This window comes from Lontra canadensis, unplaced genomic scaffold (assembly GCF_010015895.1).
Source record: "Lontra canadensis isolate GAN:19392208 unplaced genomic scaffold, GSC_riverotter_1.0 scaffold125, whole genome shotgun sequence".
Lineage (NCBI taxonomy): Eukaryota > Metazoa > Chordata > Mammalia > Carnivora > Mustelidae > Lontra > Lontra canadensis.
The window spans coordinates 3167875-3191320 of NW_022631119.1; the positions used below are offsets into that span (position 1 = coordinate 3167875).

The 23446-nt window shown below is 40.9% G+C and overlaps 1 protein-coding gene across 2 annotated transcripts in view; it reads left to right on the top strand.

The window, feature by feature from the left end:
* ZFP30 (ZFP30 zinc finger protein) overlaps positions 1-23446 on the top strand; it is a 56426-nt gene that overhangs the window by 27418 nt on the left and 5562 nt on the right. Inside the window, exons 1-2 of one of the 2 annotated variants that reach the window (XM_032842092.1) lie at positions 7325-7498; positions 19294-19421. The exons of the other annotated variant lie outside the window; for it this stretch is intronic. The gene's annotated coding sequence lies outside the window, so the exon portion shown is untranslated. Of the gene's footprint in view, positions 1-7324; positions 7499-19293; positions 19422-23446 lie in introns of those variants that run through there. 2 annotated transcript variants of the gene reach the window in all.

A 23446-nucleotide genomic window follows, 5' to 3' on the forward strand; every position in this document is an offset into this window, starting at 1 on the left:
AGAACCCTGAGATCATGACCTGAGCTAGAATCAAGAATCAGACAGTCAGCTGAGCCACCTGGGCACCCCACTATTCAATACTTTAAAAATTTTCTTCCGGGGCGCCTGGGTGGCTCAGTGGGTTAAAGCCCCTGCCTTCAGCTCAGGTCATGATCCGGGGTCCTGGGATTGAGCTCCGCAGGGAGCCTGCTTCCTCCCCTCTCTCTCTCTGCCTGCCTCTCTGCCTACTTGTGATCTCTCTCTCTCTCTCTCTGTCAAATAAATAAAATCTTAAAAAAAAAACCACGAAAAAAAATTTTTTTTCTTCCTCTTCATCTTCTTTTTTAAAAAATCTTCAGCAGAGTTTTCTTTGTATTTATTCTTCTTGGGCTTTTGAGAACTTGGAACTATAGCCTGACGGGCTTTAGTTTGGGAAATTTTTCATCTATTTTTTTAAATATTCTTCTGTCCCATTCTTTTACTTTTCTCCTTCTGAGTCTTCAATAGCATGTGTTTAAAACCTGTTCATTTTATTTTAAATGACATGTAACTCTAAATTATTATCTCCACTTTAAAGTAAGATGATGAAACTGGACCCCAAAACATAAGTTGTTCAATGAGATGTCACCATCTCACGCACATGGTGAGTTTTTATAAGAGCTGAGATTCACATCTGAGAAGTTTTACAACAAAGCCCACTTTAAAAGTTGTGAAGGAGGGAGGGAGGGAAAAAGTTATGACTGAATATCGCCTCCCAATTTCATGCATTCAGTGCTTTGCATCTCAGTAATTCATCAGGAATACTCAACAGTTCTGTAGAATATATATCATCATTATTGGTATATGGCATAATGTATTACTAACTTGGTGACCATAATTTAACCTTTTATTAGGTATGTTTATTTCTAACTTATATGTTATTCTCTGATACATCCTGAGGTATGTATCATTATGCATTTTATAGTTCTTTCCCAATGATATTTTCCTAGAAGTTGAATTTCTGAGTAATTGTTATACATTTAATAATTGCTCACAATATACCAGACTGTATGCTAGTGTATAAGAGATACCAGCATTAAAAATGTAGTTGCTATCCTTTGGATATTCGTAATTGAGCAAGAAAGATGTAATCTTCATAGGGATAAATCTGAAGTAGGGTGTGATAAAGGCCTCCAGAAAAATTAGATGGTACACCTCTGAAGATGTGAATGAAAGACTTTCTGGCAAGCTGCAACTTAATTTAAATCCATAGGCTCTCTAGAGGTGAATGGATTTATGCAGAAAGCTATATGCCTTACACCTCTTATTAAAATGACATTAGATGCAAAGGGAGATTATTAGGATAAGATGTTTGAAGAACATTTTGAAGAACATTATGTCTAGAAGGTATTTGGAAGCAAACAAACCCATTTCAGAAAGAAATGGGAAAAAATAGCAATGAATCCTTTATCAATACATACATCACTCAGGAACTTCTAGATGTAATTTCCTATGTAGTAATCCAACATACATCTCAATCTGGGTGATGGTCACTCTTGTATACACACAGGTGAAAAATAAGCTGTATACATCAGTGTGCTTTATACACTTTTTGGGGGTTTTATTGTCGTGGTTTCTCAGGCATTGACTGTGTACTCATTGACTGTGTAGTAGCTGGTACAGGTGCTACTTCCGCAGCTGCTGCTTGGTCTTCATTCTTCTGGTCATTCAGCAGGTATTTGTCTTCTTTTTTTTTTTAATTAAGATTTTTATTTATTTATTTGATAGAGATCACAAGCAAGCAGAGAGGCAGGCAGAGCGAGAGGGAGAAGCAGGCTCCTCACTGAGCAGAGAACCCGATGTGGGTCTCGATCCCAGGACACTGGGATCATGACCTGAGCCAAAGGAGAGGCTTTAACCCACTAAGCCACCCGGGTGCCCCAAGCACGTGTCTTCTTGAGCCACAGATCCAGGGGTTTGCACTTTCCCTTGTAGAATTTCCTGAGGTTCTCATTCTGTGTCTGGTTGATGACAGTAAGAACACAGGGGTTGGATATGGAGACAACTTAGATCTTGGAGAGCTTGGAAGCTGTGCTGCCTGTCACCTTGGCACTGTTTATTAGGGACAGCTCTACCTTTAGGTCTTACAGCTGTTTAAGCAGCTTCTTTTTGCCACAAAGGTCTTCAACCTTTATCTTGGCCATGTCTGCACAATCCACTGCTGCCGCTGAGGGAAAGAAGATGAGGCCCTCTATGCACTTTATTGTGTGTGTATTATACCTCAATTTAAATAATCAAGTGGAAGAAGAATGAGACCATATGGTAGTTGCCTCTTTATGTCTCTTTTAAGTATAACCTGATGCATATGTGTTGTGGGCACCTGGTCCTTCAACAAGGTCTGGTAATCTATGGTGTGTTTTTTTTGTTTGTATTTTGGGTTTTTTGTTTGTTTGTTTGCTTAAGTAATCTCTGTGGCTTGACCTCAGACTTGGAAATTAAAAGTCTACCAACTATGCCAGCCAGGTACTTCCCACTGTTTTTAATCTCATAGCCGGGAGTGATAGATTAGGGCTTTGACCAGCAAAAGATTAAAAAAAGGACAAAAAGTATTTATTTTTGTCTAGAGATAGTGGCCATGATTTCATCCTCTGAATGCTAAATGAGATTGGTAAGCCCTGAGAGCTCTGGAAGTTGTAATCCTGGCTAGGAAAAGGGCTGCACATGGGTAACGTGTAGTTTAGCCACTGCCAAGTGTGGTCTGTGCAGTTTTCTTAGTTCAGATGTGGAAAAACAGGCAGTTTCCCAAAGCCTTAAAGGAGCTTCTACATGGATGAAATGGTCCCTCCTAAAGCCTGGAAAAGGAAGTCTGAACAGTCTGGTCACAAGTGCAGCTCAGCATCCCAGAACAGAAGACTTCTGGAAATCCTGTTAAAGTGCTGACTTTTGCCTTTGTGCAGGAGAACCTCTGCTAGAGTTCTCTGGAGTTTGAGAAAAGTGTAGAGATATTTAAATTCCTGCTAATCTTCCCAGTGTATATATGAAGGTGGGGGGTTGGTTTGGAAAAAAAAAGAAAACTGGACATTTTATTAACTCCATGGCAAATTTGGTCTCATTTTTTCCTCTTAGGGATATGGCTTCCCTGGATTCTAGGCTTCTCAAGTAGATAAACTCCAAGAGGCACTGTTTGGTTCTTGTAATTCTAAAACTATGGCTCAAGTAAGTTGGTTTTCAATGTTGAATTCTGGTTATGTGAAGAGTTTAATTTTTTACTCTGAAACTTCTTTATGTCCCAGAACTGCTCCCCAGTTCCTCCCATTTTTAGAGGATGTCATCCAGGTCCCTCCTATGTGCCCCAGTTTTCTTAAATTTCCCTTCATATGTGTACTAAAAAATCAGCATATCCTCTATACACAGTCTTTGGCCTAGAGCAGAGATGGAGCAAAAATGAAGTCCCTTCAGAGAGATACTTGACCATCTCTTGTCAGATCTCCATTTAATGATAAGGAAAGGATGATCTCATTTGATCGCCCTCGGAAAAGTTGACTGGCCTCAGTTTAAGTATGTGAAATCTCAGGTTTTATGAGTCCTTTAATGGTGGGTATGGAAATGATTGAAGCCTGCTTACAGATTGGTAAAGGGGTCTCTCCTGGGGATCCTGAGAGATGAAAACCTATAGCAGTGTTCATTTTTTATATGAAGAGGTACATATGTCAGGGACATATTCGTGACTGGATTAACCTATAATAGTATTCTCTGGCTCAGGCATGAGCCTGATGTGGGGCTCAGGCAGGAGAAATTTGGGGAGAAATGGAAAATGGAGTAGCAAGTAAGAATGTATGGTAGGATACTTCTAAAACAACTTCCAGGAATCCCTGCCTTCAAATGTTCACATCCTTTTGTACTTTCTTTCTTTTAGTATGGGTTAGATTTAGTGGCTTGCTTCTAATGAATAGAACATGGCAAGAGGATGGGATTTCACTTTTGATATTAGGTTATTAAAGTCTGTAACTTCCTTCTTGCTCACACATTCTGGTTCTTTGTGCTTTCTTGCTCTGATGAAGTAAGCTGCCTTCCTGTGAGCTAAGGATAATCTCTGGCTGACAGCCAATGAGGAACTGAGGCTCACATTCCAATAGCTATGAAGACTGAATTCTATCAATAACTGTAACAGAGAACTTTGAGGCAGATCCTTCCCCGTGTGAGATTTGGCATGACTGTGGCCTCAGCTGACACCTTGATTGCAGTCTGTGAGAGATCCTGAAGATGAGGCCCAAGCTCAACTGTAAACAGATTTCTGACCCAAACTGATTTGTTGTTATTTGAAGGCATTAAGCTTTGGGACCATTTATTACATAGCAATAGGTAACAGAGAAGATCATCCAGATAATCACAGCAATAACACCAGAGGACAAATGTCCTGGGGCCATTTTAGAACTCTGCCTACCATACTATACACATCACACAAAGGCTATCATCCAGTTTCAATTTCTTTAAGTTAGAACAATCTAAAGGAATTTCTGAAGCAATCTGAGGGAGAAGTCATTCTTGATTTCTATGTTTCCACCAACATTCTGTTGTTGTCCTATATTCACGTGATTTGATAGCAATGTTTTTTTAGCAACTGTAATAAAACTAGGATTTCCAAAGATTTTAGCTTGCTTTATTTAGGTCAAACCAATTGTCTTTTCACACTCATAATTATTAATAATTAATTTTTAAAGATTTTATTTATTTATTTGACAGACAGAGATCACAAGTAGGCAGAGAGGCAGGCAGAGAGAGGGAAGCAGGCTCCCTGCTAAGAAAGCCCAATGCAGGGCTCGATCCCAGGACCCTAGGATCATGACCTGGGCTGAAGGCAGAGGCTATAACCCACTGAACCATGCAGGTGCCCTATTAATAATTATTAAATATGACCTGTCACTTGTTTTGGTAGGGCCAATGACCTCAGAAAGTTTCTACATTTTTTAAAAAGATTTTATTTATTTATTTGACACACAGAGAGAGATCACAAGTAGGCAGAGAGGCAGGCAGAGAGAGAGAGTGGGAAGCAGGCTCCCCGCTGAGCAGAGAGCCTGATGTGGGGCTCGATCCCAGGACCCTGAGATCATGACCTGAGTGGAAAGCAGAGGCTTAACCCACTGAGCCACCCAGGTGCCCCAAGTTTCTACATTTTTAAGTGGGTGAAAAAAAAAGTATTTTGCAATATGTAAAAATTATATGAAATTCAAATTTCAGTGTCCATAAATAAAGTTTTATTGGAATACAGCCATACTCACTTGTTTACATATTGTCTATGGCTGCTTTCATGCTAGAATAGCAGAGTTGAGTAGCTGGGACAGAGAACATCTGGCACACAAAACCTAAAATATTTTCTAGCTGGCTAAAGAAATTTTTGCTACATTTAACCATAAGGACTCATCTTGGAAACTTAATGTTGACAAAAACATGCCAGACACATATCATTACACTGACTGCATTCAAATGAAGTTTAAGAATACACAAAAGTAATCTATGGTGTTAGAAGTCCAAATAATGGTCACTTCTAAGTGGAATCAATGTTTACAAGTGAACATTCTGACATCTTGGAAATAAATGTTCTTCATCTTAACCTGTGTGTGGTGATTGCCTGTGCATGAAAAAATCATGGAGATGTATGTATAATATTTGTGGAGTTCCTCTAAATTATTCCTCTAAAAAAAGACTAAGGCGGAATTTGCATTTTCTCTTTTTTATAAAGATTTTATTTATTTACTTATTTGAGAGAGAGACAGAGAGCAAGAGCACAAGCAGGGCAGAGGCAGAGTCAGAGCGAGTGGGAGAAGCAGACTCCCTGCTGGGCAGGAAGCACCATACGGGGCTGGATCCCAGGATCCTGAGATCATGACCTGAACTGGTTAGACACTTAACCAACTGAGCCACCCAAGCACCCCCATCCCTCTTCATTTCAATATAAAACTCATTTTTTGTAATTATTTGCTAGATGAAATTATTTAAGTTTCCCCCCTCTAAATCTTGAAAGGAAATTGATGCTGCAGGCTGCTCTGTCCAAGTTAGGTAGCCAATTATAACTGCTTAAATTTAAATTTATTAAAATTAAGTAAAATTAAAAATTCAGTGGCGCCTGGGTGGTTCAATGGGTTAAGCCGCTGCCTTTGGCTCAGGTCATAATCTCAGGGTCCTGGGATCCAGCCCTGCATCAGGCTCTCCGCTCAGCAGGGAGCCTGTTTCCCTCTCTCTCTCTGCCTGCCTCTCTGCTTACTTGTGATCTCTCTCTGTGTCAAATAAATAAGTAAAATCTTAAAAAAAATTAAAAATTCATTCCTCAAACTAGCCATATTTAAGAGGCTCAACAGCCATATATGGCTAGTGCCTACTGTTCTGGACAGTGCAGATACAGAACACAGAACCGAGTTTTACAGAAAGTTCAATTGGACAGCGGTGCTCCAAAACATTACATAAATGTCAACCTCATTTTACAGGTGAGGAAACAGAAGCTTAGAGATACCACTCTTTTTTTTTTTTTAATTTTTTTTTAAAGACTTTATTTATTTATTTGACAGACCGAGATCACAAGTAGACAGAGAGGCAGGCAGAGAGAGAGAGGGAAGCAGGCTCCCTGCCGAGCAGAGAGCCCGATGCGGGACTCGATCCCAGGACCCTGAGATCATGACCTGAGCCGAAGGCAGCGGCTTAACCCACTGAGCCACCCAGGCGCCCTAGAGATACCACTCTTACTCAGTGCTGCATGCGCTTCTTTCCCCACATTCACTGCTACAGGTGAACTCTATGTATCCTTCATTTAACAAGTTTATAATTACATAGGAATCTATTCTAAATTCATAACCATGAAAACATAGAAAAAGCATTTTCTTTGTTAAAAGTTATAAAAATACTTAGTTCCAGACTGATTAATCCCAGACAGCAGCCTTAGAGTCAGTCACACCGTCCCCGAGACGCGCGCACATAATCCCGAATGGATCCCACGTTTATTCACAAACATCCCTCTCACAGTTGCAAACACCATCTAACACATGGCATACTCCCCACAGTCCCAGCATCCCCTGCAGAGGACACTTGGATATAAACACGCTTCCGTGAAGTAAGCGTCAAACCCCCAATGCCTCTTGAGCAGAAACCTGTAGTCACAACTACTGCGACTGAGCCAGAGCTCTGGTCGGAGAAACCCAGACCCTACCTACTGGCCTTGCGCAGCTTTTCAGATCCGGACTACATTTCTCTGAAGGCATCACTACAAGACCCAATTTCTGGGAAACTCCATGGGATTTTCTGGGGTCATTTAAGTAAGAAGGAAATAGATCGACTCACACCTGAGTAGCGCGAGATTCCCCCACTAGAGCACGGGAGACTCAGGGCGCGCCCGATTCAGGGCAGAACGTGGCCACTGCCTCTGCATTTTGGGGGATCGAGCGGGGGTCACACTTTTGACTACATTTCCCGGAGGCCACCGCGTCCTTGCGCCATTTCGTCCACTTATTCCGTTACGCCTTGATGCAAGGATCCAGTCTGCAGCGGCCAGGTGAGTGGACCGCCTCACTGGGACTCACACGCTGCATTTGGTTTGTAGCACCCAGAAAAAAGTTGCCGCGTGGTGCTGGGAATACTGGTATGCCAGCTGGGGCTCGGTGCTGACAGGACCCAGGACGACCCTGGTTCTGGACTACATTTCTCCTGAGTCGTAGCGCTCCAGGTTAATTCCTTACGGAAGTCGGCCTTGCGGTTGCGGGGTGCTTGTGCCCTTCTCCGCCGGCAATATGGGCGCCTTCACTTCGGTTCCGAGCGGCAGGGACGGGGCGTTATTAGTTTCGTTCCTTCGCCCCGGTGATAGTGGAGTGCACTTGGCACCCCTCTCCGCTGGCAAACTCAGCACCGTGACTCGTTCCGGGAGGAGGGAATCAGAAATATGTTACCCTTAACGTTCCACCGCGCGCAATGTGTGTGTGTCCCCATCTGTGGCGGCACGATGAGCTCACCTGTCATCTTCTAATGCTTTTGGCGGCTGGGATCCTTCGCACCTGTGTACTTAACCCTCCTCTGTAACAGGGACAGAGTCCTTTGGGAATCGCGCGGTTCCAGCTGCTGTAATTCCTTCGCCTTACTGTGCAGATAGAACGTGCCTATTTTTTTTAATTTTATTTTTTATAAACATATATTTTTATCCCCAGGGGTACAGGTCTGTGAATCGCCAGGTTTACACACTTCACAGCTCTCACCATAGCACATACCCTCCCCAATGTCCATAACACCACCCCCCCTCCCAACCCCCCTCCCCCATCAACCCTCAGTTTGTTTTGTGAGATTAAGAGTCACTTATGGTTTGTCTCCCTCCCAATCCCAACTTGTTTCATTTACTCTTCTCCTACCCCATTAACCCCCCATGTTGCATCTCCTCTCCCTCATATGAGGGAGATCATATGATAATTGTCTTTCTCCGACTGACTTACTTCGCTAAGCATGATACCCTCTAGTTCCATCCACGTCGTCGCAAATGGCAAGATTTCATTTCTTTTGATGGCTGCATAGTATTCCATTGTGTATATATACCACATCTTCTTTATCCATTCATCTGTTGATGGACATCTAGGTTCTTTCCATAGTTTGGCTACTGTAGACACTGCTGCTATAAACAGTCGGGTGCACATGCCCCTTCGGATCACTACGTTTGTATCTTTAGGGTAAATACCCAGTAGTGCAATTGCTGGGTCATAGGGTAGTTCTATTTTCAACATTTTGAGGAACCTCCATGCTGTTTTCCAGAGTGGTTGCACCAGCTTGCATTCCCACCAACAGTGTAGGAGGGTTCCCCTTTCTCCGCATCCTCGCCAGCATCTGTCGTTTCCTGACTTGTTAATTTTAGCCATTCTGACTGGTGTGAGGTGATATCTCATTGTGGTTTTGATTTGTATTTCCCTGATGCCGAGTGATATGGAACACTTTTTCATGTGTCTGTTGGCCATCTGGATGTCTTCTTTGCAGAAATGTCTGTTCATGTCCTCTGCCCATTTCTTAATTGGATTATTTGTTCTTTGGGTGTTGAGTTTGCTAAGTTCTTTATAGATTTTGGACACTAGCCCTTTATCTGATATGTCGTTTGCAAATATCTTCTCCCATTCTGTCAGTTGTCTTTTGGTTTTGTTAACTGTTTCCTTTGCTGTGCAAAAGCTTTTGATCTTGATAAAATCCCAATAGTTCATTTTTGCCCTTGCTTCCCTTGCCTTTGGCGATGTTCCTAGGAAGATGTTGCTGCAGCTGAGGTCGAAGAGGTTGCTGCCTGTGTTCTCCTCAAGGATTTTGATGGATTCCTTTCTCACATTGAGGTCCTTCATCCATTTTGAGTCTATTTTCGTGTGTGGTGTAAGGAAATGATCCAATTTCATTTTTCTGCATGTGGCTGTCCAATTTTCCCAACACCATTTATTGAAGAGGCTGTCTTTTTTCCATTGGACATTCTTTCCTGCTTTGTCGAAGATAGAACGTGCCTATTTTGAAGCTGTCGCTATAATGAGGATTTACACCTGGGGGTGCCCTAAGAAGGGAGATCACCATAATAGGATGCCGCATTCTACTTGGAGAGTCCTGTGGGGAAAACCAACCCCTTTCTCTGGCTTGAAGTTGTGGGAGATGATCCTAAATTGTTTTGTTGGTTCTGATTTTTTTCTCCGTTCTTTTAACAACAGAGCCACACAGGAAAGGAAAAATAATCTTGCACGCCTAAGAAGCTTGCCTAAAATAACTTGTCATTTTCTTTCTTCCCTCAAGTTTCTTACTTTTCAGGATATTGCTACCTCCATCAACAAACATCCTAAGGAGGAACCAGCCTTTCAGTGACTGGTTATTAGGCTTAGCTATCCCCATAAATGATGACGCTGCAGGGATGAGCTCACAAAGCTTACTCCATTCTCCAACCACACTACTCCTCTCCTTTCCACCCAATGACAGATCAGCCCTTTCTGGCCTGATTTTTGATAAGAGAGAACAAGACCCGCTGGAGGAAATATGAAGATTTTTATTTTAATTTAAAAATTTAATTAAAAAATTGGGGCGCCTGGGTGGCTCAGTGGGTTAAAGCCTCTGCCTTCGGCCCAGGTCATGATTCCAGGGTTCTGGGATCAAGCCCCGCATCAGGCTCTCTGCTCAGCAGGATGCCTGCTTCCTCCTTTCTCTGCCTGCCTCTCTGCCTACTTGTGATCTCTGTCAAATAAATAAAATCTTTAAAAAATTTTAATTAAAAAATTAAAATTTATTTTAATTTGATTATGGAAATTTTTGAGCATAGAAGAAAATAGTACAAACCCCAATGTGCTCAACACCCAGCTATAATTTAAAACATTTACAAATACCCTTATATTTATCTTTTCTCCTTTTTTTGTAGCATTTCAAGAATTACATAATTTTATCCATGTGTATGCATATGTAACCAAAACCAATATAATTTTTAGATAATATCCGTGATGTTATCCCAACTTTTAAAACTAACAGTTAATTCCATAATAGCACATACACAGTTCATATCCAGGTTTCTCCATTTCTTTCAAAGATAGGTTTTTACAATTGGTTTCTTCAAATCATGCTCCAGATAAGGTCTACACAGTGCATTCAGCTGCCAAGCCTCTTAAATTTCTTTAATCTACAACAGTTTCCCTTCCGTTTTTTTGCTTTTGTTGTATTTTAATTGGTATCACTGTTTTGTAAAAACAAAACAAAACAAAACAAAACAAAACTAGGTTGTATATAGAATATTCTACGTTTTGCTTTTGGCTAATTACTAATTTGTGGTGTCATATAATTTGTTCCCCACTGCCCCATATTTCTGTAAACAAGTAGTTAGATCTAGGGGCTTCATCAAATTCAGATCATATTTTGCATAAGCCATATATTTGGGCAAAAATAATTCATAGTTGGTGCTGTGTACTTCCTATTCACATCCTGTGGCTTTTAGAGTCTGGTGTCCCACTTCTGGTGATGCTATATTGATCAGTGTTCAAGTGCTGTCCACTTAATCCTTTCATAATGTTCTCCCTTCCTTTTACGCCTATTAATAGAAGAAGGTATTTCCCCGCCACCAACCCGCCCACCGCAAGGGGCTAAAACTTGGTTCTTAGTAGGGAAGGGTACAATGGTTTGTGGCCCTTGAAGTCACAGAGTACACAAACACATAAATACAGTATATTTGTAGTATTAAAATTTCATGGTGATAGGGAAAAAAAGGTGTCAAAAAGGCTCTTTGGGAACTAATAATGAAAAATAAGGTTAAGAAACACTGATCTAAAGGTTATAACATCCATTTATGGTTGATGGTGAAATCTGTTATTCCATTAAGGATTATATATAGTGATATTTGTTTGTTTATTTGCTTGTTTATTTATTTATTTATAAAGGAGATGGAAGTTTATTGAATATACCACAAGGGGATGGTGGGCAAGACAGCAAAGCAGAGGCTGTCTGTGTACTTTTAGTGATTTTTAAAAATTCTCTCACTTTCTTCTGGATTTCTTAGTTGGGGTTCTATAAATAAGAACTTTTCTTTGTCAGCTATTTGGTTATCTTAAAATTTAGTTCACATGACACAAATCTATTTGGTTCTTTCCCTTTATGTATTAGTTTTCAGAGAAACTAGTTGGTGTCCTACAACCTCCTAAAGAGTCCCAAAAATAAGTGAGTCTGTTTATTTTGAGTACCACCTGACTCCTGCCTTTTTTTTTTTTTTTAAGATTTTATTTCTTTACTTGACAGAGAGATACACATCGGGAGAGGGAACACAAGCAGGGGGTGTGGAAGAGGGAGAAGCAGGCTTCCCACTGAGCAGAGAGCCAGATGCAGGGGTTGATCCCAGGACCCTGGGATCATGACCTGAGCGGAAGGCAGAGGCTTAACCGATAGAGTCACCCAGGTGCTCCTGTTTTGTCCTTTTTAATAATGATTTTTAATTTTTCTCTTGATTTTTAAAATGAAGCTCTTTTGGTCTTAGGAAGAGTCACTCTTTTTTTTTTTTTTATGTTGCAGATATCTTCTCCCAATTTGTTATTTGTGTTTGTATTCTTTTCTCTAGGCAATTTTTAAACATAGTAAAATGTATTCATTTGACTGTAAGAAATAGAAAGGCTTTTCACCTCTCAACCTAAAAGGAACTCAACCATTTTTTCCCTTAGCATGCCTGTGTGCTGAATGTTTGACCCTTCCCAAAAAACTCATATGTTGAAATCCTAATGGCCAGAATGATAGTGTTTGGAGGTGGAGCCTTTGGAAGGTAATGAGATCATGAGAGTAAATTCGTCATGAATGAGATTAATGCCTTCTTAGTAGGGAAGGGTACAATGCCTTTATAAAAGGGTACAAATGCCTTTATAAAAGAAGCCCAGTGAGGATACAATAAGTCTGTGACCAAGAAGAGGGCTCTCATTTGGCCGAGCTGACTCCCTGATCTTGGACTTCCAGCCTCCAGAGCTGTGAAAATAAATTTCTGTTGCTTTTAAGTTGCCTGGTCTGTGGTATTTTGTTATAGAAGCCCAAATGAACTAAGACTGGTATTTTTATGATTTCAGTTTTTAATACTTAGATCTCTTAAACATTTGGAGTTAATCCTGGGATGTGGAATAAAATGTGGGTCCAATTATACTTTTTTCAATAACATTAAATAATCTGTCTTTCCCTAGAGATCAAAGGTTCTACAATTCCATTAATCTGAATGTCTATTTGGGTGCCAGTGGCCAGTATTTTAGTGATAGAGATTTTTTAGTATCTTTAAAATCTTTGTTCTCTTCCTTTTTTTGGCATTTTCTGGCTATTCTTGCTTTTTTAATTTTCTTGCTTAATGAATTTAAATTGAATGTGTCTATTTCCATACTTGTTAGTATTTTTATTTGGAGCATATTTAATTTACAGTTTAACTTATATATCAAATATCCCATCCATGTTCAGAAAATTAACCTCTTTATAATAAATCATTTTAGCCCATGTGTTCTCAATAAGGGTGATACTGCTTCCCAGGGGATAAAGACTGGTGTTGGGTGGGGATGGAGTGAGGAAATCTTAGATACAGTAATCGTTTGTGGCTCTCTGAAATGCAGTTTAGCCAACAAAATCTTATTCTTCATTATTTACTCTCTCACTGGCGTTTCTTGGGTATCATATGAACAGCACCGACATTGAGGTCATAGAATATATATGTATGCAAGATAAATGCTACCAAAAAAGATCAGTGCTCCAAACTGTGGCAAATAGGTGTCTGGAAATGGAGAACTTTCTTTCAAATGATGGCTCAATCTTGAAGTTGTATCACAAGAGGAGGCCTTGCATGGGCCGACTGGCTGCCTTTGATCATGCTTCTCTGTTTGACTTGGGATTTGAGGATTAAATAAAAAGAATGTTTTATTATCTATAAAGTTATTCAACATGTCTCATAAGAGACAAATTTGGACTTAACTAAGGAATGACTTTATTCAAAGGATCACTGCAGTGAGGGGAGGAAGACTTGTAATTGGGAGAACATTCCACCCATAAGATCTGCAGGCATTTAAAAGGTCAGGCAGAAAATAATTTTCTCTTATAAAGAAGGTAAACAAGGCCAGAAAGAAGTGGATGTGACAGTGCGGGATGAGTGGGTGGTCAGTTGTGTAGATTGTGTTCTTTGCAAGTCAGCTGTAGAGCAGTTTGAGTCATTGTTAAGAGGGTTGTTTGCATCCTGTGCTGACTCAGAACACAGGGTAGGCCTGTGAAGTTCAAGGGCCTGAGAGAAGGAGAGAAATTTGACCAAAGTTTGGTTGGGTGAAGTTATCAAGCATTTTGTCCAGATTAGTCAGTGGCGTCCAGCAGCTCAGCTAGTCATTTATGAGACAAAGAATAGCCATTTGGAGGCTCTGCCTGGCCTTGTAGGTTGGAAAACGGGGGAGGGGTCATCCTCCAGTCATATCTAAGTTATGTGGGGAAAGGAGATTCATTTGTTTTCTAATCCACAAAGATTGAGTGGGTATTTCTCATCGCGACTATTTTTCAGGATCATAGATCTTGGGTAAATTTTAACATTGTGAAATCCATCTATTATGTCAAGCACTGAGAAGTTAAAATGTTGACAATATGGGAATGAAGATCAAGCAACTAGCTGAAGGATTCTTCTATCTAGTAAAAGTTACGTTCACTAAAAATTTTAAGAAATTAATTTTTCAATTGTTTTACTTTTTTTCTGGAAAAGAATGGTTTGAATGATATGTTAAAAATTTGGTTACATTGTTTATATTATATACTTATATAAGTACATATCTTACAGTATACCTGTCCTATTAAAATTTCATGGTGGAGGGGGACAGGAAAAAAAGTGTCTAAAATGGCTCTTCAGAGGGGCAATGATGGAAAAAGTTGTTGAGAAATGCTGTTCAAACCATTTGCTCAAATCTATTTTTAGGTCTTTCAGGGGTGGTTCAAGTTTTTCTTTCTTTCTTTTTTTTTAATGTTTTTTAAAAAAGATTTTATTTACTTATTTGACAGAGAAAGATGACAAGTAGGCAGAGAGAGAGAGAGAGAGAGAGAGAGAGAGATAGAGGGAAGCAGGCTCACTGCCAAGCAGAGAGCCCAATGCACATCTCCATCCAAGGACCCTGAGATCATGACCTGAGCCTAAGGCAGGCTTGACCCACTGAGCCACCCAGGCGCCCCTCTTTCTTTATCTCTCTCTCTCTCTCTTTTTAAAAAAGATTTTATTTATTTATTTGACAGAGAGAGAGAGATCACAAGTAGGCAGAGAGGCAGGCAGTGAGAGAGGGGGAAGCAGGCTCCCCACTGAGCAGGGAGCCTGATGCGGGGCTCGATCTCAGGACTCTGAGATCATGACCTGCCAAAGGTAGAGGCTTAATCCACAGAGCCACCCAGGCGCTCCTCAAGTTTTTCTTCTTGCACGTTTTATGCATTTCTTATCAAGCTTGGGCCTAGGTATTTCATCCTTTTTTGTGGCTTTTGTTTATTATATTTTCTGTGTGATTATTGTTTTTTATATAAAGGCCATTTCTTTTCATGCTAATTTTATATCCTGCTAATTTACTAAGTTCTCTTTTTATTTGTTGTCGCTTTTTCTTTCATTGCACTCCTGGGATTTTAGGCATGCTGTCATATCTCATAGAGGGAGATTTGCTTATTTTCTATTCTTGTTGTCTTCAGGACTTGCCTCTTTATATTGGCTAATATAGCTAACACAATGATAAATGACAGTGAGAATAGTGGGTATTCTTGCCTTGTTTCTACTCTTAACCTGGAAATAGTGTGTTTCAGTGAGAGGCAAACAAGCATTTATTAGGATAAAAAAATTTCAATTCAGGGAGCGCAGACTCAGGCAGAAACCAAATAATGTCCCACTTGGAGAGCGAAAGCAAGGATTTTTTTTTTCCTACATTAGTTAAGAGAAAAAAAGAAAAGGCTAAGCTACTCTAGCCTTGGGGAGCATTGGTACTACTCTTGGTAGTACACTGATTGACTACTGATTATTTCTTCAGAAAGTCCATAACCATCAGTCTTATGATCAGAATCTGTTTTCCTGCTGACATTTCAAGCAGTTGCCTGAAACAATTGCTGTTTTGCTCAGTCTGTAGGTTTTGGCCCAGTTCAAAAGGAGAGGCATAAGACAGTTTCTCTCGGGTGGTCCATCTGGCTTCATTTTAAAAGGCTTCATTCCAAAAAAAAAAAAAGCCTTCATTCATGTCAGTTTTTCCAACTATCATTAAAATAGTCATCAATTCCCACTTCTTACTGTGTTCTTATCAGGAATGGATCATGAATTTTGGGAAATTGTTTTGGGCATTTATGAAGATAGTATGATTTTCTTCCATAGAATGATTAATATGGATTATGTTAGGGAACATTATAATATCAAACCATTTTTTTATTACAGAGAAAGTCCCACTTAATTATGATAGTTTTTTAAATGTGCTGTTGGGTTTTTGTTTTCTGGTATGTCAAATTTTGCAGTAGTATTTGTGATATAATAATATGTTTGGGGTTTTTTAAAAAGATTTTATTTATTTATTTGACACAGAGACAGAGATCACAAATAGGCAGAGAGGCAGGTAGAAAGAGAGGGGCAAGCAGGTTCCCTGCTCAAGAGCCCGATGCGGGCTCTATCCCAGGACCCTGAGATCATGACCTGAGCCAAAGGCAGAGGCTTAACCCACTGAGCCACTCAGGTGCCCCATATATTTGGTTTTTATCCCTAGTTCTTGGCACAGAACTCCTAACACCCTTGGAGTTTTCTGATAGGAGTATCTTTCATTTTTCATAACAAGCCCTGAATTTATCCTAATGAAGTGGCTAGGGGTGGGCCCCTAGATCATCTCAGAATGGGGTTGGGTTCACCAGAAAGACTAAGTAATTAGAGGATTGGAACTTTCCAACCCATCCACTGACCTCCAGGAAAGGGGTGGTTGGCACTGGAAGTTACAAGCCATAAAAACTCTTGCACTAGGATATTTGATGAGCTTCTGGATTGGTGACACACTGAGCTGTTGTGAGGGTGGCATTCCCAGAGAGGGCTCCAAGCATTCTGCCTGCCAATACCTTGTCCTATGCATCTTTTCCATTTGGCTGTTCCAGAGTTGTATCCTTTATAATAAATTCATAAATGTAAGTAGAATACATTCCTGAGTATGTGAGCTATCCTAGCAAAGTATAAAACTTAGGAGGAGATTGTGGGAGCCCCCAGTTTATAGCTGGTTGGTCAGAAGTACTGGTGGCTAGGGATTTCAGTTTGGCTTCTGGAGTTCGGCACAGCTTTGTGGGATTGAGCCCTTAAGCTGTGGGAGCAAAGCATCTCACTTCATCCTTGTATGTATGTGTGGGGGGGAGATACCTGGGGCAGCTGTGCTCCCCAGGGCTTCCTAGGTATGCCCCTATATTAGGATGTGAGATACCCTAGAAAACTAGCACCCTCTGAAGTCCTGTTCAGCATCATGGGGATTAAGGAAAAGTCTGGCCTGAATTCCTTCTGCCACAGCTGTATTCCATTGGATTTGAAGGAAGGCTAAGATTTTTCCAAACTCCCTCAAAGAGGTGAAATAAAGGTAGTCCCAAGGTGCTTATTTTGTAGGCTCTGAGGCAAGCCTGACCTCATGGCTTCTTTTTCCCTCTCCAGCCTTGCCTTCTCCGGACTCTACACATCTCCAGAAGAAGAAGCCAGAAAACCAATCAGTCCTGACAGTTCTAAAAAACATGCCCCATGTGAGTTGCTATTTCATTTTTCCTCCTTCAAGTGAAGTCATTTTTGTGTGATGTGAATACCAGATTTCTTTATCTCAAAATGTTCTGCCTTCCTTAGTTCCCTAAGGGAACGGCTCCCAAATTTTTCCCATTTCAGTGGCTGATCCTAGCAAAGAGATCCATTCTTCTCTAAATGCTTTCCCCTTCACCAGTGTTTAGGTGTTTTTTTTTGTTTTTGTTTTTGTTTTTTGTTTTCAGCTCATTCTACATTTTTTACATGCAAAGTCTTCTGCCAGGAACCCTAAGGAAACAGAAATGTCTCCCCTTAAGAGCAATATTAGTATAACAGTTTGGTGAGGTAGTTATATGGGACCCATAACACTGATCTCTACAAACCTAGGTTTCCCACTTGGAAGTGACAGCATTTCTGCTGGATGTTCCAGGTCTCAGTGTATGATGACATTTTCTGCGAGGCTTTTAAGATTGAGTCTGAGAAGGAAGAGATCTTGCCTCTTGTATAGTTTCCTGTTGATGCTGTCACAAATTTTCACAAACTTAGTGACTTGAAACAACCTAAGTTTATTATCTATAGTTTTGGAGGTCAAAGTCTGAAATTGGCTTTATAGGCTAAAATCAAGATGTTGGTAGGTCTGTGTTCTTCTGGAGGTTCTAGAGGAGAATCTATTTCCTTGCATTTTTCCAGGTGCTGTAGGCTGCCCACATTCCTTGTCTCATGGCTTCCTTCCATTTTCAGAGCCAGCAGTCATCATTCTGACTTCTGCTTTCATTATCATATCTCCTTCTCTGACTCTTCTGCCTGCCTCTATCACTTAAAATACCCTTATGGTTACATTGGGCCCAACCAGATAATCCAAGATAATCTACCCATCTAACGATCCTTAATCACATCTACATTTGTCATATAATGTTACATACTCAAAGGTTCCAGGGATTCAGATGAGGACATCTTTGGGGAGGGGGTGGCTGTTATTCTATATACCACAACCCTCTTGCCCAGGAACTAATAAGAGGATGATCAGCAGTCAGGTTTACCTTGGAGTTGGCCAGAATGTGTCCATGGTGTGTATTACACCTAGATTGGCATCCATCAGTTTGCACAAAAGGAAGTAGAAATAAAATCTGCCAGATGCCTACTCTCTTGAAAATTGTAGATTCTTAGGACTCAAAGACATTAGATAATTTAATTGAAATATTCCCAAATAAGCAGATCATTTCATCCATAAAATGGAAATGTCAGTTATATTCAGTGACATAATGTTGGGACTTCAAGAATTTGAATCTTCAAAAAATTCTTTTTTTTTTTTTTTAAGATTTAAAAAAAAATTTGTTTGGAGAGAGAGAATGTGTGTGTGAGTGGGAGGAGGGGCAGAAGGAGAGGGAGAGAGAGAATCCCAAGCAGACTCCTTGCCCAGTGGGGCACCCCATGCACGGCTCGATCCCAGTACTCTGGGATCATGACCTGAGCCAAAGATCAGACGCTTAACTGACTGAGCCACCCAGGTACCCCCCAATCCCCCAAGTTCAATGTTTTAGCCTACAGATTTCTTTTTTTTTTTTAAGATTTTATTTATTTATTTGACACAAAGAGAGAGAGATCACAAGTAGGCAGAGAGGTAGGCAGAGAGAGAAGGAAACAGGCTCCCCGCTGAGCAGAGAGCCCAATGTGGGGCTCTATTCCAGGACCCTGAGATCATGACCTGAGCCGAAGGCAGAGGCTTTAACCCACTGAGCCACCCAGGTGCCCCAAGAACTCATATTTATTGAGAATTTACTATTTTTTGGAATTTGAAAGCTTAATATACTGTGTTACTGCATATACTATTTCATTTAATGAGAGAACTGCATTCATCTGGCCTTTTGTATTCCTGGACTTTTCTGGTTAATAGAATTATCCTATCATACATAGGAAGTTTTGTCTTCGTCTGTGCAATAGGAGTGATCAAGGATCCTGTTGACACTATAGTTCAGGGACTTAATTTCCTTTAATGTTACAAGGTGTTCAGCCATGGCCCATTTACTGTGTCATCCCCTTCCTTCATGGCCGGCTCTTTTTTTCCTCACTTTACCTCAAAGTCATTGTCACATTTTTACCAATAACACGTGGATTTGTTGTTTCAGTGGTTGGTGACTTTCAGGGATGTGGCCATCAACTTCTCTCAGGAGGAGTGGGAATGCCTTAACTCCACTCAGAGGGACTTATACAGGGATGTGATGTTGGAGAACTACAGCAACCTGATCTCGCCTGGGTAAGATCATCTCAGAACTTGACTCCCATATTTTCTGCCTGTGTCATTATGGTTTTCTGATTTTTATTCCCTAAGGAAAGGTTTGAGTTTTTTGGAGGTAGAAGTGTAATCAAAGTCAAGTAGTTCACAGCATGTCCTGCACCAGATCAAGCACAACCCAAAGGAAATGTTGAAAGCAAAGACCTTTTTATTATTTGTTACAAGTAAGGACACCGGGAGATCACTCTGAAAGCACTGTCTCCCTGTGGGGTTAGTAGAGGAAGTTCTTACACAGTGTGGCAGGGCGCCGGGATGGGGCTCATATGTGCCCTTCTGGTTCAGTTGGACATGCCTGGCAATTCAACATGCCAGTGTATGTATTATATGTTCAAAACATGGCAGAAAATTCCACTCACAGGAGGATGTCTTTGTATTTTTTTTAATTTAAATTCAATTAGCCAACATAAAGTACATCTTAGTATTACAGCGGGCTAAAGGTAACTTCAGGTCAGCTCAGCTGAGGCTTCTGTGCAGGTCCTTAGCTCCCTTCCAGCTCAGACTGACTCATGCGAGGGGCTATCTGGCTGGACACACTTAGCAAGGGGCTCTCAGGTGAAACACCTACTTAGGTGTCTCCTTGGCTGGAACTGGAACTGTGGGTTCTGCAAAACAAGACACATTCCTGCTTTTGTCTCTTCTCCTCCTCTCTTCTGCTGATCGCTTTAAGACACATTTGTTCTTTGAATAACTTCCCCTTGCATCCTAACCAACAGAAGTCGACAGCTCCACTGTGTGCCTTCTTGTTTTTCATCCTTCAGATCTTCAGGTTGTCCTCTGTCACTTCCTTCGGTGTCTCTCTTTGATGACCAATGGTCTGGATTTTAATCTGGGACTCCTATACCATGACCATATCACATTTCTTTTCTTTTAAGCTGGATGTTCGATCCCTAAACCAGATGTGTTTTCCTTATTAGAGCAAGGGAAGGACCCCTGGATGGTGATGAGAGCCATGATAAGAAGAAGGAGCTCAGGTGGATAAGAGTTAGTCACATAGAAGCAGCTCTTGCTGACAATAAGACAGCTGGTCTGTGAGGTGGCCGCGCTTCGAGATAGATGTTTGTGCGAAGCTCTCTTCAAAGGCCTGTGGAAAGAAGTCTAAGGTCTCAGCAGGAAAGTGATATCAGTGTGAGTTCCCAAAGGAACTTTCTTTCCAACTCACATTTACCACTCTTCCTCTCTCATATTCCCCTTTAATTTTTTCCCCCTTTAGGATTTTTTGTTTTTTGTTTTTGTTTTTTTTTTAAGGTTTTATTTATTTATTTGACAGAGAGAGAGATCACAAGTGGCAGAGAGTCAGGCAGAGAGAGAGGGGAAAGCAGGTTCCTTGTTGAGCAGAGAGCCCGACGTGGGGCTCGATCCTAGGACCCTGAAATCATGACCCGAGCCGAAGGCAGCGGCTTAATCCACTGAGACACCCAGGCGCCCCTTTCCCTTTTAGTTTTAATGAGGAGGCTACTTTTGGTCTCTTCCAGAGATAATTCTCATACTTATTTTTTTAATTGGGTTTGTATCTCCAGCCAGCAAATGTTTGTGGAGAGCTTGCTATGTTCTTAGATTAGGATAACCAGGGACGATTTCCCAGAGGAGGTAATTTTGAACTGAGGCCTGAATGAAATTAGCCATGCCAAAAAAAAAAAGTGTGTGTTGAGGCGGATGGTGCAGAAGTGCAGAGGTCCTGAGGAGATGCTGTACTTCACTTATCTGAGGATCAACAAGAAGGTCAGTGTGGTTAGAGCAAGGAGAGTGAAAATGAAAATTAATGATGAATTCAGAGAAATAGACAGAAAACAGATCACATGAGGCCATAGGCCACTGCAAGGAACGAGATTTTATTCTAAGCATGATAAGAAGCTGTTGGAGGGTTTTGTGCAGATGAATAAGGGATCTTTGTTTAAAGATCACTCTGGGTGCTTGTGTAGAATAAGGGTAAGAATGAAAGCAGGAAGACCAGTTAGAGGGCTAGTTCAGAATTCCACATTAGAGATAACAGTGGCTTGGAATGGGGTTTAATATGTGAAGGTGATGAGAATGGGTTATATTCTGGTTATATTTGATGGTACAATTAGTAGGATTTGCTGAAGGATTGGAAATAAAAAGCCATCAGAGTTTGGAAGCCTGTAGAAGGAAGTCAAGAGTAATGCATTTGAGGGGTGCCTGGGTGGCTCAGTTGGTTAGGCCTTCAGGTCAGGTCATGATCCCGGAGTCCCAGGATCGAGTCCTGCATTGGGCTCCCAGCTCCAGGGGTAGTCTGCTTCTCCCTCTGACCTTCTCTCCTCTCATGCTCTCTCTCACATAAATAAATAAAATCTTAAAAAAAAAAAAAAAAGTAATGCATTTGAGATGGTCAGTATATGTCCTTAATAGAGAAGTTAGATAAGCATTTAAAAGCCTACAGGATAATAGTCAGGACTGAGGGATAAATATGGGTTAATCTCTGGATAATGGGGTTAGATGAGATTATGGAGAGAAGTGATCTAAAAGGAAGACAAGGTGAAGTCCAGGGACTAAACCATGGGGCATTCCAGCATTTCGGTGGGAAAAGGAAAATGATCTAGCAAAGGAAATTCAGGAGTAACATAAGTAACCTATGATCTAGGATGCAATCAGGAATACAGAGGGCTAGAAGCCAATGACAAACACAAAGAGGGATGACAAACACAAGTGACAGATGCTGCTATGAGATCAAGGAAGATGAAGGATGAGACCTGGCTACTGGATTTGGCAAGACAAAGAGTACTGGTGACCCAGACAGAGTAGGTTTGGAAATGAGAGAAATAACAACTTGATTGTAGAGGATTAAAAAGAGAACGGGGGGGGGGGGCGCCTGGGTGGCTCAGTGGGTTAAAGCCTCTGCCTTCAGCTCAGGTCATGATCCCAGGGTCCTGGGATCGAGCCCTGTATCGGGCTCTCTGCTCAGCAGAGAGTCTGCTTCCTCCTATCTCTCTCTGCCTGCTTCTCTGCCTACTTGTGATCTCTGTCAAATAAATAAATAAAATCTTTAAAAAAAAAAAAAAAAGAGAGAACAGGGAAGAAATAAGCCAACAATAAAAACTACTGTGGGACAGTGACTTAACTCACCAGGCAGTGTTGAAGGCCCATTTGAGAAATTCTCAAAAGTATAAATAGAGTTTTAAAATGTATTAGAAGTTTTTATTAATATTTTTAAAAGACTTTTTAAAAAAGGTTTTATTTATTTGACAGAGAGAGAGGGAGAGATCACAAGTAGGCAGAGAGGCAGTCAGAGAGAGGCAGGGGAGGCAGGCTCCCTGCTGAGCAGAGAACCCAAATGCATTGGCTCAATCCCAGGACCCTAAGATCATGACCTTCGCTGAAGGCAGAGGCTTAACCCACTGAGCCACTCAGGCACCCCGTATTAGAAGTTTGTAATAATAGTGCTATGATAGTTAGGACAAAGAAGTGTGAAGTGTGATTCGAGTTTGTATATGTAGTAGTATTTCAACTGCATAAAAGTGCAAGGGAAAGAGCCTGGAAGGAAATACGGCAAAGATGTTAGTTAGGAGGGTGGGAGAGAAAGGGGAGGAAAAGTATTGACAGGAAATACAGACATTTCTTTTGAGAAGTTTTACCAGGAAGGAGTACAGTAAATGAAAAAGAGCTACAAGGTGAACCACAGAATCAAAGGAGAGGTTGTTCTCTTTTAATTTCAAGGAAGAGTTTTTAAGATGGAGATGAGTATTGGAAAGATGGTACAAGAGTAAGTGATCTGGAAATATGGGTGGTAGCAATCAGAAAGGATTGTTACTCAAAATTGAAATTTTGGAGGTCTTGCCATAATTGTAAGTAGCAAGGTCTGTTATGTGTGCTGTAAGGGAAGGTCGGTGGAGTGAGGTGGAGGAAAACAGTGCTTCAGAGGAAGCAGTGTGCTAAAGGTTGCAATCAGAGCAAGAAGTGAAGAGAACACACAGAAGGGAGGGAGGCTGAGGTTGCAGAGTATTTGCAGCAAGTATACTGTGAGTTCCCAGAGG